The sequence below is a fragment of the Pelodiscus sinensis genome, chromosome 17 (assembly GCF_049634645.1).
Source record: "Pelodiscus sinensis isolate JC-2024 chromosome 17, ASM4963464v1, whole genome shotgun sequence".
NCBI lineage: Eukaryota > Metazoa > Chordata > Testudines > Trionychidae > Pelodiscus > Pelodiscus sinensis.
Genome location: NC_134727.1, coordinates 25615290 through 25628897, shown reverse-complemented (window position 1 = coordinate 25628897; position 13608 = coordinate 25615290). Strand labels below are relative to the sequence as shown.

At 43.7% G+C, this 13608-nt stretch overlaps 1 protein-coding gene across 1 annotated transcript in view; it reads left to right on the top strand.

Moving 5' to 3' along the window:
- Nucleotides 1-13608, top strand: part of PDLIM4 (PDZ and LIM domain 4) — a 123414-nt gene that overhangs the window by 1070 nt on the left and 108736 nt on the right. The gene's annotated exons all lie outside the window — the stretch shown is intronic.

The following is a 13608-nucleotide window of genomic DNA, read 5'->3' as shown; positions in this document are numbered from 1 at the left end:
GTCACTAGGGTCTTTGCATAAGGTGACTCTGGGCATTGCCTCTTAAAACAGTTGAGAGAGCCATCACCTAAATTATTAATTCTTTGTTCATTGTGTGAGCAAGTAAAACAGTGCAGTATTTTCTCCTGATAAAAGAAACAATTGCAGTGGCATTTCTTGATCACCTGGAGGTCAAAAGAAAGTGACATGTGACAAATTGGCTGGGTAAACTCTTATGTTGGGCCAAATTTGTGTTCAGTGTCACTTCTTAAATCCCATTTATTCAAGTGGGATTTCAATGGCCGGTGTCAGGACAGAACTTGGCATTTCTGACTTACAGGATTGCAAATATAACAAGGACTAACTTAACTCACAATAATTTACCATGCCAGTTAGTTGCTAGTTATCAAAAAGTAGTATTTGATTAATAACTCTTTTGGAGCTCAGTTTGTTTGGGATCAGCATTTATATAATAATTTAAATTCCGTGTGATGAAGCAGAATATTTTTGCAGTGTAAGCAGTTTGGAGTGTGTTGCTTCTTTTACAGTAGCGTTGTAAATTTATTTTCCTCTTCTGTACTTAGTATTGCATAAATCTGTCCTCCTTGAGTTGATGCAGCTGGATATTAACTTTCTAATTTAGTCTATTCTCCTTTTTCCTACAGATGGATTAATTTCAGCTACTTAAATATATTGGTCAAAAAGACACTATGTGTTGCATCTTCCATGTGAAAATATAAAATATTATAACTGCCCCTGGAAATATCAAGATGCAGTTGGAGGGGAATAGAAATGGGGAAATAAAATAATCATGCTTGAGTCTTTTACAGCATCTTTAAAATGAATATTTAAGATGAAATCTTAAAAGGAGTAAAATGCAATCTGGGCATAATTCAAAGAATAACTCTCTGATCACTGTGTATTGTATTCTAATATTTTAAAAGCTAAAATCTTGTTTTCCTAAGTTGTTATATGTGCCAAATGTATTATAAGTATCAATGGACTTCCAGTTCTATACAGCAGAGGGATTACTCCAGGGAATAGATCCAATCCTGCACTTTTGTTTAAGTAGATATGATTGAAGTTAATGGGAGCTGTATTTTAAGAAAAACTACAAGACTGGGTCCAACACCCAGTCCTGTGGTTCGTAGTTACTATTGCTTTGTTATCAAGTACTTAGCAGTGTGTTTTGGGAACGTCTTTGTTTAAATCCTGCTGCTGGCTTGAAACAACTTGTGCACATTTCAAAAAATCTTTTACAGGAATGCGTGCAGGTAAGTGATGTATGATGGCCTAGCTTAACAATGTAGTGCTCTGCTGAAGTATCCAGGTATCCTATTCAGGATTCTCTCCTGCAAAGTGCTGAGTGCGCTCAACCACCAAACTGAAATTAGAGGCAGATGGGGTTGCTCAGAAGCTCTGAGGAAGTGTTCAAAACCCCATGGTATTGAACACAGACTTTTGGTGTTGGAGTTGAATAGTTGCACAACAGAATATTGATTGGCATTGCAAGGAGAAACAGCTGTTAAAAGATGCTTTCTCCCCACCAGTCAAGTGCAGAAAATGACCATGATCTTTGTACTTGCCAGTAGGAGTCACTGCCCAAAATGGAAGCCGGTCAATGGGACATTAAGGAAAGCTATATGTGATTATGGAAACAAGCCCTATTTTAAACTCTGTTTGTAATCTTGAAGTTACACACAGCAGCTGCAAAGCTTTGTGTGTTTGCTTTCATTTAGGGGTGAGTTTTATCACATGTTACTAGGGTCTTTTTGTTGTATTTATTCACTTAAAATGAAAAAAAGTATAGTATGGTATAGGGATGTTAAATTGCGGGTAATCAGCTAATTGAGTGCATTAGTTGGCAGAATTTCCATTGACTACTCAATTAGTTGATAAGAGGGGAAACTGCAGAGCTGCAGAGGGGTTAGCTCTCTCTGATAGAGGCAGCAGGGAGGAGGAAAGCAACTAGTTGAGTCACTACTTGACTACCTGATAAGCATATGCTTATCAAGTAGTTGACTAGTCTCTTACATCCCTAGCATGGTAGCTCAGACAGGATTTGAGTAAATTATTTCTGTTAAGCATATGCTTGATGTGCCCAGCGGGGAGCTACTTAGCCTGCAGGCATCGATGTGTTTCATTAAGTTTAGGATGTCTGCTAATTTTCATCCTCTTTGTAATGGAATTGATCACAATTAAAAAACTACCTGTCCCTTTGAAATCATAACATATTTCTCTTGTGAAGATTAAAATAACTAATGTAGGTCACAAAGCCTGTTTTATTGTTATTTTGATGGAAATATTTTGTTTTTCCATGATATTAGAAAAAACATAGCACCTGGGGGGGAGGGATAGCTCAGTGGTTTGAGCATTGGCCTGCTAAACCCAGGGCTGTAAGTTCAATCCTTGTGGAGGCTATTTGGGGCAAAAGTTTGTCAGGGATGGTACCTGGTCCTGCTGTGAAGGCAGGGGACTGGACTCAATGACCTTCCAGTTCTAGGAGATAGGCAATCTCCATTATATTCTGGCTTTTCAGCAGGCAGAGAGCTTGCCAAAGTCAAGATCTGATTCCAAAAATTTAGGAGCTAGAAATGTCCAGTGAAAATATCAGACACCTAAAATATCCAGTATTTTCTGATTTTTTTTTCTGGCCAGTAGGTGAAAATCCTGAGTGTCTACTGGGTTCCGCAGGGGAGCTGTCTAGCATGTTAGGGCCAAAAAGCCTCAAAAGCAAAGCGTTTCTTAAAGGGGCCACGGTTTTTTGTTTTGTTTTGTTTTGTTTTTATCAACAATTTTGGTCTCCCCCTTTTTTTTTCCTCAACAGAATTTTTTGGGTGGGAGGAAGGTGTTTTGGTATTTTTTATTAAACCATCTGGCAACCCTAATGAGCACTGCACCTTCAAAGCTAATGTGAGTCTAGGATGCTCAGCACCTTGTAAGATAGGGTACTAAAATGTTAGCACTACAAGAAACATTATGGCTGCGTCTAGACTGGCAAGTTTTTCTGCAAAAGCCAATGCTTTTGCGGAAAAACTTGCCAGCTGTCTACACTGGCTGCTTGAATTTGCACAAGAACACTGACGATCTAATGTAAGATTGTCAGTGTCCTTGCGCGAATACTATGCTGCTCCCGCTCCGGAAAAAGCCCTCTTGCGCAAATGCTTTTGCGCAAGAGGGCCAGTGTAGACAGCTAAAAACTGTTTTGCACAAAAAAGCCCCGACAGCGAAAATGGCGATTGGGGCTTTCTTTCGCAAAACCGCGTCTAGATTGGCATGGATGCTTTTCCGCAAAAAGTGTTTTTGCGCAAAAGCGTCCGTGCCAAGCTAGACGCTCTTTTCCGCAAATGCTTTTAACGGAAAAACTTTTCCGTTAAAAGCATTTGCGGAAAATCATGCCAGTCTAGATGTAGCGTATTGGCTTGGAGCTAATATCTGACAGTGGTAAAAATAAGGGAAGATGGACAAACGCTTGGTAAAAACATCAGTGTTTTATTTTGGGGGCTGAATGAAAGCTAAACTTTGTAGCAGATTGCACTGTGATGCAGATGCTAAGTATGATTTGCTGCACTCCTTTGGCAATACAGCTGTTATTGCCATTAGTTTTACATAGATTAAAAGGACAGTGTCAGGTCAAACTGAGCCCCATTTTTGAGGATCACTGAAAATAAGCTTTTACAAAACCAAGGGCTAGTGAAAAATTTTTGTTGTTGTTTTATTATTAATATTGTATGTAAGTGAAAAGTTGTGGTTTCTTTTCCTCAGCCCAGATATTACAGCATTCTGCTAGGGCAAAATAATATGAAATTAAGTATGGGCTGACTGCAAAGAAAAATGAAACTAGCTCATTTTTCTTGCTCCTCTGTTGGTGCAAATACAGAAAACTTCCAATAATCCGGCACCTTTAGGACCCAGGGAGTGCCGGATTATCAGATATGCCGGACTATCAGAAGGGGGGGCTATGAGGGGTCTGGAGTGGGGTGGGAGGGGATGCCATCCCAGACCCCTCATAGCCCCCCCCCTTACGATAGTCCGGCTCTGCCCCAGGCGTCCCTGATTCAGCTGCTGCTGGTCAGTTTCAGCAGCAGCTGAATTGGGGATGCCTGCAATAGAGCAGCTGGGGTGCTGCTGGGTTAGTCCCGCAGCGCCGAGGGGCGGCGCTACGGCACCAACCCAGCAGCACTCCAGCTGCTCTTGGGGACGCCTGGGACAGAGCAGCTGGGGTACTGCCCGGTTGGTCCCGTAGCGCTGCCCCTCGGGGCTGTGGGACCAACCCGGCAGGACCCCAGCTGCTTTGCCCCAGGGGTCCCCGATTCATCCGCTACTGAAACAGATCAGCGGTTGATTCCAGGAAGCCGCTGCTGTGCCCCGGGCTTCCTGGAATCAGCCGCTGATCTGTTTCAGCAGCGGCTGACTTGGGGACCCCTGGGGCAGAGCAGCTGGGGTCCTGCTGGGTTGGTCCCGCAGCGCCGTTGTTTGGCGCTGCGGGACCAACCCAGCAGCACTCCAGCTGCTCTGCCCCAGGCATCCCCAAGAGCAGCTGGGGTGCTGCCGGGTTGGTCCCCCAGACCCGAGGGGCAGCGCTACGGGACCAACCTGGCAGCATCCCAGCTGCTCTGCTCCCGGCTTCCCCGATTCAGCTGCTGGTCAGATTCAGCAGCAGCTGAATGGGGGAAGCCTGTCCGGCTGCCCCAGCACTTCCGGGTTCCTGATGGTGCCGGACCATCAGGAGTCCCGGAGCATTGGATGCCGGACTAATGGAGTTTTACTGTACTAAGAAAACAGCATAAGTAGTAAAAACAAATCAGATTTTAATTGTTTTCAATAATCTAAGGTGTTACAGGTGACACAAAGAAATTTGTTTGTAAATATGAGGTCAAATCTTAGGTATTCTTATGCAGTGAACTCTCACTGACTTTGGTCAGAAAAATACTCTGTTGTGGCAAAACGCACAGGAGGGGACTGTGGGAAAGAGAATCTCCACAAGAATCCCCTCCTAGTGGTGCTTCCAGATTGCCCATTTTTTGGGAGGGTTGGAGACAGTGATGACTGGAAATGTGCTGCTAGTAATTCTGATGGGTGAAACCCAAGAACTCTGTAAGAGTCTCCAGGTTGCTAACTAGTTGGGCCAAGTTAGCTTTGCAGTGTTGCCAGTTCTCACAATTTCATTGTATATGCCATGACACTTTTGGTGTGTTTGTTAAAACCTCAGCTCATAGAGATGTGATTAGGCAAGAACCTCAACTTCCATTTAAAACATACAGGTTTCTAACTTCCTGGTTGCAGAAGAAACTCGAAGCCCTGACCTAAATGTTTCCAAGAGCTCAGAAACTAGGAAGCAAATAAAAAGAACCCACATTATTTTAAAATGTCACAGTTCTTTTCTGAGGTATTGACTTGTGATGTCTTTGGGACTGGCAGTATTGCTTTTTTATGTGCCCTTAATATCAGTACACTTTCCATCTCAATCATTCATGTGATTATCTAGTCACAACCTAATACCTAATCAACCTGGATGATACTTATTTACCTTCCCTTTTAGGCTTCCAGATAATGCTGTCTCCTTCTAACAAGAACTTTAACATTCTCATCATTTCCCTATTCATTTGTTAGGATGGTTCAAGTTTTCACTTGCAGACTGAAATTAGAGACTCCAATGACCAAAAACACTTTATGGTGATGTAAGCCCTTCAGATAGATGCAGAAGTTCAAAACATTATGCAAAGAAATGGATACCTCACATAAAAACAACTAGATTCTTTGTCTGTAGAAAACCAGGTAGGTGTTTCACAACCCGATCCTTCCGTGTGTGTGCTGGGCCTTTAATAGGAGCTTTTGTTAGAACAAAGGGAGGACCTCGACATTTTTTTCTAATATTTTTAATCTGACTGTGGCCAGGTATACATTGGGGAAGTGGGAGTGGTCAATCCAAGCTACTCAATTGGAGTTATATTAGTAGCGTAACTAAAGTCAAAGTAGCCTAGATCTACTTTTGATGGGGTCCACACTGCACTGAATTGATGGGAGGAACTCTCCTGTCGATATCCCCTTACTCATCTCGTTCCGATGGAGTACCAAAGTTGATGTCTGAGTGCTCAGCATTCGATTTAGTGAGTCTTCACGAGACACGCCAAATCAACCCCCAGTGGATCTATTGTTGCAATGTCGATTCTTCGCTGTAGTAGAGACAAGCTCTAAAGATATCACTAACAGCTAAAGGCTTAATAATGTCATCCAGACTCCTCCTCCAGGATCAGACCCTTAATTGATTATAACATACACGTGTATTTGTGTCTGGTTTGTTTTATAAATCTTTCAGCAAATAAGTATTTAGCTTTCCATGGCTGTTGCTAGACTACTAGGGAAAAGAATAATCTCTGTCCAGTGTCTATTCACTAATTTTAATGGAATGCAAAGATCTGTTGCTGCTGTGGGAGCATACAGTAAGCAAGTACAAAACATTATACATATTATCCTAGATGAGAACCCTTTAAGGTTGCAGTTTATTTTTCAAAGTCCATCTTGCCAAGCTTGGTTGCTCAGGTATATGCAAAGACTGAAATTGACCTTTGTATTCGAGTTCCACTAAGGCAGTGTTTGAAAACGTAAATGGAAACAAATGAAACTAAATAAAGACCAGAGAAGACTGTCTTTATAGCATGGTGCATGCCACATTCAAGGAGGAGACATTTTAAGCGTGCAAGTAGTTGAAGGTTGTAAAGTTATTTAGGACAGAGGTTCCCAACCACTGGTCTGTGGACCGGTGCTGGGCCGTGGACCGCTGGCTGCTGGGCCACAGCATGCTTCCAAGCCACGTCCAGAGCAGCAGGGGGGTGCTGCAGAGGGCTCTGACCCCACCCTTCCCCTTCCACTCCATTTTCTTTTGTCCACCTCTCCCATCCGGTCCCTTCTTTCACCCCACCCCTCCCCTCTGGCCAGCTGAGAGCTCCAGTTTCAGCATGCTCCGGCCGGCCAGGGGAAGGCGGGAATGGCACGCTGACCCAGCCTCCATCCGCTGTGCTACAGCACAGCTCAGAAGGGTTGGATGGACACTGCATAGGCACTGGGAGCTTGCCTCGTTCCACCTGCATGCTGCTCAGAAAAGCAGCTGCCAGCTATTTCTTTTTCACAACTGTGAGCGCAGAGGGGAGGGGCTAGGCTTCAGGAACTGCCCCACCCCCAGCACAATTCCATTGCCAGGCAGGGAGGCTGCCTCAGAAACGTGTTGGGCTGCTGGCTGGGAGTCACTCAGGTAAATCTCCTGGCCAGAGCCTGCCTCTGGCACTCCAGCCCCTCCCTCCCCCATTCTTCTTCCCCCAATTCCAGTCCCCTTGCCCCTATAACCCAAACCCTCTGCCCACCTCCTGCACCCATATCCCCACCCAAACTTTTCAGAACTGATTGTCATTGGCATGGGCACTGCCCCATAATGCATTTCACTGCCTGAATGCAACAGACAGTGTCCTGTGGGGGCACCGGGGAAGTGTGGGTCACCAGGAGAGTGATGGGTGTGAAGGGAGAGAGAGAGAGCTGAAAAACTGAATGTTGCTGGGCAGGGGCCAACAGGGGCCAACATTGAGACCAAGAGGTTGAGGTCTGGAACTAAAGTTACCCCTCTTTGTGGCACCACCTTGGTGTGCAGAGATATAAGATGTTCCCTCAAGTTCCCCACTCGCCTCCCCTTTGCATTGTCTTTCAATTTACGCCGAGTTTGGTGTGGGGAGGAGGCGGGAATCACAGCTCTCCGCATTCCCATTGTCTCAATGGGGTGGTGAGAATGTGCTTCCCCTTTTTGAACCAGCCCTTGCTTTGCTCTGTGTCTCTGTGTGTGAGTGGGGTGAGGCTGCCGGGTGCAGTAATATGGGGAAGTGTCTGCAGCTGACAGCGAGTGGAGCTGCTGGGAGACTTGGTTCTTAGCGGTGTCTGCGGAGATGGTCTCTTGGCTCTGCAGTGCACTGGTGTAGTTAGTGTACTACTTGCTAGAGCTGTATCATGTGTGCCCCACCCATTCCAGCTCTTTCCCCACGGGCTGCCAAGTGGCAGTGGTGGAGGAAACCGAGTCTCTGGAGATGGTGCAAGTGAATGTCAGGGATTCCCCGGGATTCCCTGCTCCCAGCCTGTTTCCTGCAGCTGCACTTGGGAGAGGACACCTGGGAGGGAACTACAGAAATGTCTGGGTTAGTCAGGCCCCTGTCCCCTGGGAACATGAAAATTAAGCTCCCTGGAACCATGCCTAAAGGCGTGAGGCACCCTACTGCCATTGAAATCCATTGTGATCTGGGCACCTAATTCCCTTAGGCTGCCACAAACAGCTCCTCTTCTGAAGTCAGTGTAGCAGGATCCCTCTGGACCGCTGATAGCCACATACCTGAAGGGACCTCCAGCATGAAGAGAAAAATCAGTAGCAAGTTCATCTTCAGTGAAGGCACAAACTAAACTGTCCCCAGTGGGCAGGGCTGGGCAGTTCCATGTCGGGGAGGGCGTGGGGGGGAGTCTGAGGCTCCTGAAACCAGGGGTTTGTATCTAAACAGGGAACCCCTAGGCAGGGATCTGTATGTGAGTTTCGCAATGTGATATAACAGGTGACTGGGTCTGAGCTGGGCCTACACGTAGGGATCTTTCCCTGGGACTGTTGTCCCCTTCAGGCAGTGCACTCTGATCAGCTAAGTGTGAAACCACCGAAGGTATTTTGACGCCCAAATTCAGTTTAAATAAAAAGCATTTAGTCATTTAACTCCATGAACAGCCTTTGAAATTCACAGCGCAACATAAGTGCAAGACGGAGCCTCCTTAGGAATGAGGGAATATTTGGATAAGAGAAATAATACCCCTTCTTATTTGGTATTGGCTAGGATTTCAAGAAAATCAAAGGGAATTAGGAACCCAAAATGCCATCAAAATGTAGTAAGATTTGGGCATTTAAGTCCCTTGCAGCATGTCTGAAATCCTGCTCCTGCTAGGTAGAGAGTAATTATCACTAAATGCACTGGGCAGACCAAGATGCATTTCTGGTTAATAAGGTCTTGACTCAGATCAGTTGAGTTAAATGGGAATCTTTGGGCTGATAGGAATGTGCTTCTCTGGATAAACTTAAAAACAACAAATGGTCTTGTAACACTTTATAGACTAACAAAATATGTAGATGGGATCATGAGCTTTCGTGGGCACAGCCCACTTCTTCACATGACCGGAGTTCTCTGGATGAATTAGTGACATTTTATCAGCTAGCTTCGGAAGACAGTAATTTTCTGAGACTGTTCTGATGTTCACATCCATTGGCTCTGATGTTCACACCCATTGGATTCTCTACCAGCAACCCTTGGAAGAAATGACCCAGGTTCACATTCTGGGTAATATCTGCCCTGTGAAAGTTTATTTTTGGCAGCTTTTTGCAGGGCATTTTTGAGCTTCAGTTAAATTTCTGATCATTGGTGCCACATAAATTATTGTTACTAAGCAGGTGCCCTTCTGTTTTCCAAAGGGAAACCGTCTGGTGCCCTGGCTACACAGAAATTTTTGGAAAGGGGCCCAAAATGCACCAGCAGCTGGTTTCTGTGGTGTAATGCAGTGTTTCCCAATTGGTGTTCCACAGAACCCCAGGGTTCTGTGAAGCGAAAGTAGGGGTTCTGTGAGAATGCGGCACTCCCCTGCCCCCTCTATTTTGCGGCGGGCAGGGGTTTGATTGATCAATTCCAGTGGGGCTTTTTTTTTCCTTGACAAATTACCCTGGCAACCCAAGAGGTTCCTTGAAATTCTTTTAAGATGAAAAGAGTTTCATGTCCAAATTAAATTGGGAAACATTGGTGTAGTGGTTACCATGTTTATCTAACATATACAAGGTCCCTGGTTCAAAGTCAGCCAGAAACAAAGTTGCTTTCCTTCATATAGCCTCCATTTGTTTTTCAATCTCAACACATTTCTGCAATAATCCTTAACTTCTGTGCTTTCTTCATCATTATTGTTACCTTTAAGGAGAGGATTAGCCTGCATGTTGGGGGAAGGTTACAGATCCTCATTTGAGAGCTTGGCTGCCAATTTTTTAGTGGAGATGGACTGTACTACTTGTGAGGGAATTCTGTGACAAAAAACATTATTCTGCACTAAAAAATTTAAAATTGTGCATTTTAAGTGTGTATTTTAAAATTCTGAAACATTGTATTTGTCAGTAAATAAATGTGGAGGCTGCCACAGGGCAGTGGAGCACAGGCCACTGACTGCACTGAACTAGATCACCCTGTGCCCGCTTTCTACTAGCCAGGGACTTAGCAGAATTGCACCCAACTCTGGCACAACACAAGGAACAGGACAATGCCAGGCACATTAGATGTAGGCAGGCAAGCTCAGCCCAGCAGGATCCAAGAGGGAGTGATTTAGCACTCCGCGGGCTGCTCCACACACCCAAAACAATGCACCCATACTGCTGCGGAGCAGTGTATGACTGCTCTTGCAACTTCCTTCTGCTTCCCTGTCAGACAGTCAAAGAAATCTGTGGGGGACATGCATTCTGTGGTGCAGAATTCCCCCAGGAGTAATTGTATGACCTACTAGGTCTGGCTTCTGTCTCTAAATTCCATGATAAATCATTGCAGTTGTACATACGCAGCTGAGGCTAGAGTTCTTCACCCTCTTTGAGGCACCTGGCATTGGCCACTGTTGGAAGACAGAATACTGGGCTAGATGGACCTTTGGTCTGATCCTGTATGGCTGTTCTTATAGTCTAGAGCAGGGGTGTCCAAACTTTTTTCAAAGAGGGCCAGATTTGATGAAGTGAACATGCGTGAGGGCCGACCATTTTGCCTGACATTCTTTGAACCATTAAAATTAAACGCAAATTAACTATTTTATGCAAAGTTTATTGCAAACGGCATACTTTTCATTTCGTCACATGGATGACAAATCTAAACAGGTGTTAAATCACTCTGCCTTTCATATCTGAAGGCCAGATGGAAAAAAAAAGTCCAGGAAGCTGAAATATATGTCAGGAACATTGTAAAGTACATTACATATTATTGGTAATAAAGGTTGTCTGTCAACTTTAAGTTCAAAAAATATGAACAGGAACATAACACCAAGTATACATGTTGTGTCCAAATATATTTATAACTGATTTAGACCAACTGACATTAACTGAGATTTTACAATGTATTCATCTCAATACATATGGATTCGTTGGGGGCCATAAAAGATAGATATTGCCAAATTACCTGTGGGGCCGTATTAAACCGGAACACGGGCCGCAATTGGCCCGCCGGCCGGACTTTGGACATGCCTGGTCTAGAGTTTACCCCATTATTTTCATATAATTAGTTTGTTAGCTGGGCAATTGAAGAAAGCTCTTACAATGAGTATCCGTATATATTTCTTAAAGCTAATTTGTTTTTCTTAAATAGTTTTTCTACTTCATAAAGCTTAGGTCCACAAATATAATTACACAGCATGGCCTGATCCTTCACATTGTCATCAGCAACTGGTGCTCAGTGCTATGTAGAACTGGCCCCTGTACCAGAATGATGCTTGTGAGGATCTCCATGAAATCAGAATTACACCTGTCATAAGCCTCTATCTAAAATCATTTGGCGCCTTTGCTATGGTGCTGGTTATTAGCTTGATTTAGAGAAGCCAGAATTCTAGCTTGCATGTTTAGTTAATGTTTGGAACAGTTTTTAAAATGTTACTTTTTCATTAAATTAAAAAAAAATGTTTAAAGGAGGAGAGCTCTAGGAAGAGCTCTGATGGGGACGAGGAAGGGAGGTTCCGTCTTCCCATACTCATCTAGCAGCAGGAACTAATTTTGTTCACTCTTTCTCTTACATGTCATCTGTGAAACTGAAATTGACAATACTGAGGACTGGTCTACACTACTCCCCCTCTCCTATCAATCTAAGATATGCAACTTCAGCGAAATTAATAGAGTAGTTGAAGTTGACATACTTAGACTTACTTACTGTGGTGTCTTCAATTCAGTAAGGTTGGCAGCTGATGCTCTCCTGTTGACTCTGTCTATTCTTCTCATCCTGGTGGAGTACCAGAGTCAGTGGGAGAGCATTCGGATATTGATTTATTGCATCTAAGAAGACAATAATTTGATCGTCAGTGGATCAGTCGCTGCAGTGTTGATCCACTGTGTAGTGGAGAAAAGCCCTGAGTTCAGCAACTTCAAATGTGTGTTGTACTGAAATGTGCCCCCATATTCAGTGTCCCAGAATCATCAGCACAACACTGAGACAATGCTGGGAATAGCATTTTTAATGGGAAGCTGCTTTCTGGGCCATGAGAGGCAGCATGTGGTCAGGTCTGCAGTGTTTCACACTGCACATGGTGGGAATACAGCAGTGGAACTGAGGGTAGACTATTTACAGAGGCAGCAGCTGTTTGTAGTTGGCCTAATAATTTGACAGTTATTGTGATAAAAGTGAGACTTAAGATTTAATTAAGTAGGGGTCCGGTTGCAGTCAACTTTGCTTTCCTGGCTAATTATTCTAAGAACTACAGTTTAAACCAGTTGAACTTTATGAGAAAATCAGTCTACTTCATCTTTCAGTTTTGATTGCTAGCATGCTTCCACTTTTTTATCCATTGTGGCTTAATAAGAGAAATATAACCTTTCATTCAAGACCTGGCTTTGATTCCTGAAAGCGCTTCACCAACATAAAGCCTTCCATGTAATAATACACACAGTTGTATAGAAGTTAAGAGGGTTGGTTACACTGCAACTCAGAGGCAGGGCTGAGCAGATTGGCTACGTCTACACTGGCCCCTTTTCCGGAAGGGGCATGTAAATTTCATGAGTCGTTGTAGGGAAATCCGCGGGGGATTTAAATATCCCCCGCGGCATTTAAATAAAAATTACAAAGTAGGAATAAGAGCCTCCGGAAAAGGGCGCTTTTTCCGGAGGATCGGGGCCAGTCTAGACGCTCTTTTCCAGCTTTTTTAAAAGCCGGAAAAAAGCGGCGGACATTTTTATTTAAATGCCGCGGGGGATATTTAAATCCCCCGCGGATTTCCCTACGACGATTCATGAAATTTACATGCCCCTTCCGGAAAAGGGGCCAGTGTAGACGTAGCCTTTTTGTATAGTTCCTATCTTTGTGGAATTTAAGAGCTGAGTAACAACTGGGAGTTATGGCTCTCTGACTTCTGGTTTAACCACTAGATACACACCCTGCTTGTAATTAAAATTATCACCTTGTAAGTACAGTAGGTATATTTTAAACTGCATTTGTATTAAGACCCAGTCCTCTCCTGCTCCTACTGAAGTCAAAAGTATGTTTGTACTGAATTCAGTCAGAGGTGCTCCAAGCCTTGGTTTGAAGCAAATTCAAGTTTACTCCAATAAACAAATTACTCATAATTATCCTGGGCAGCTTAGTATATTAGTTCCCCTGTTGATTTCTGGTAGTGAACACATTTTCAGTATTAGTCCAGAATTATACAAAAGAAACACATGTATGAAAAAGAGTGATTTACTATCTGTTTTTGAATGATACAGTGCGTACATGTTTGTATTCTGAGATCATGTATTCTTTAAAGATAATTTAACATTTTTAGGTTTTATGTTATATTCAGGAGAATATTTGTTCCAGTAAAAGTTTGGGAGGTTGTACAAGTAAAGGTTTCTGCCAGACCATT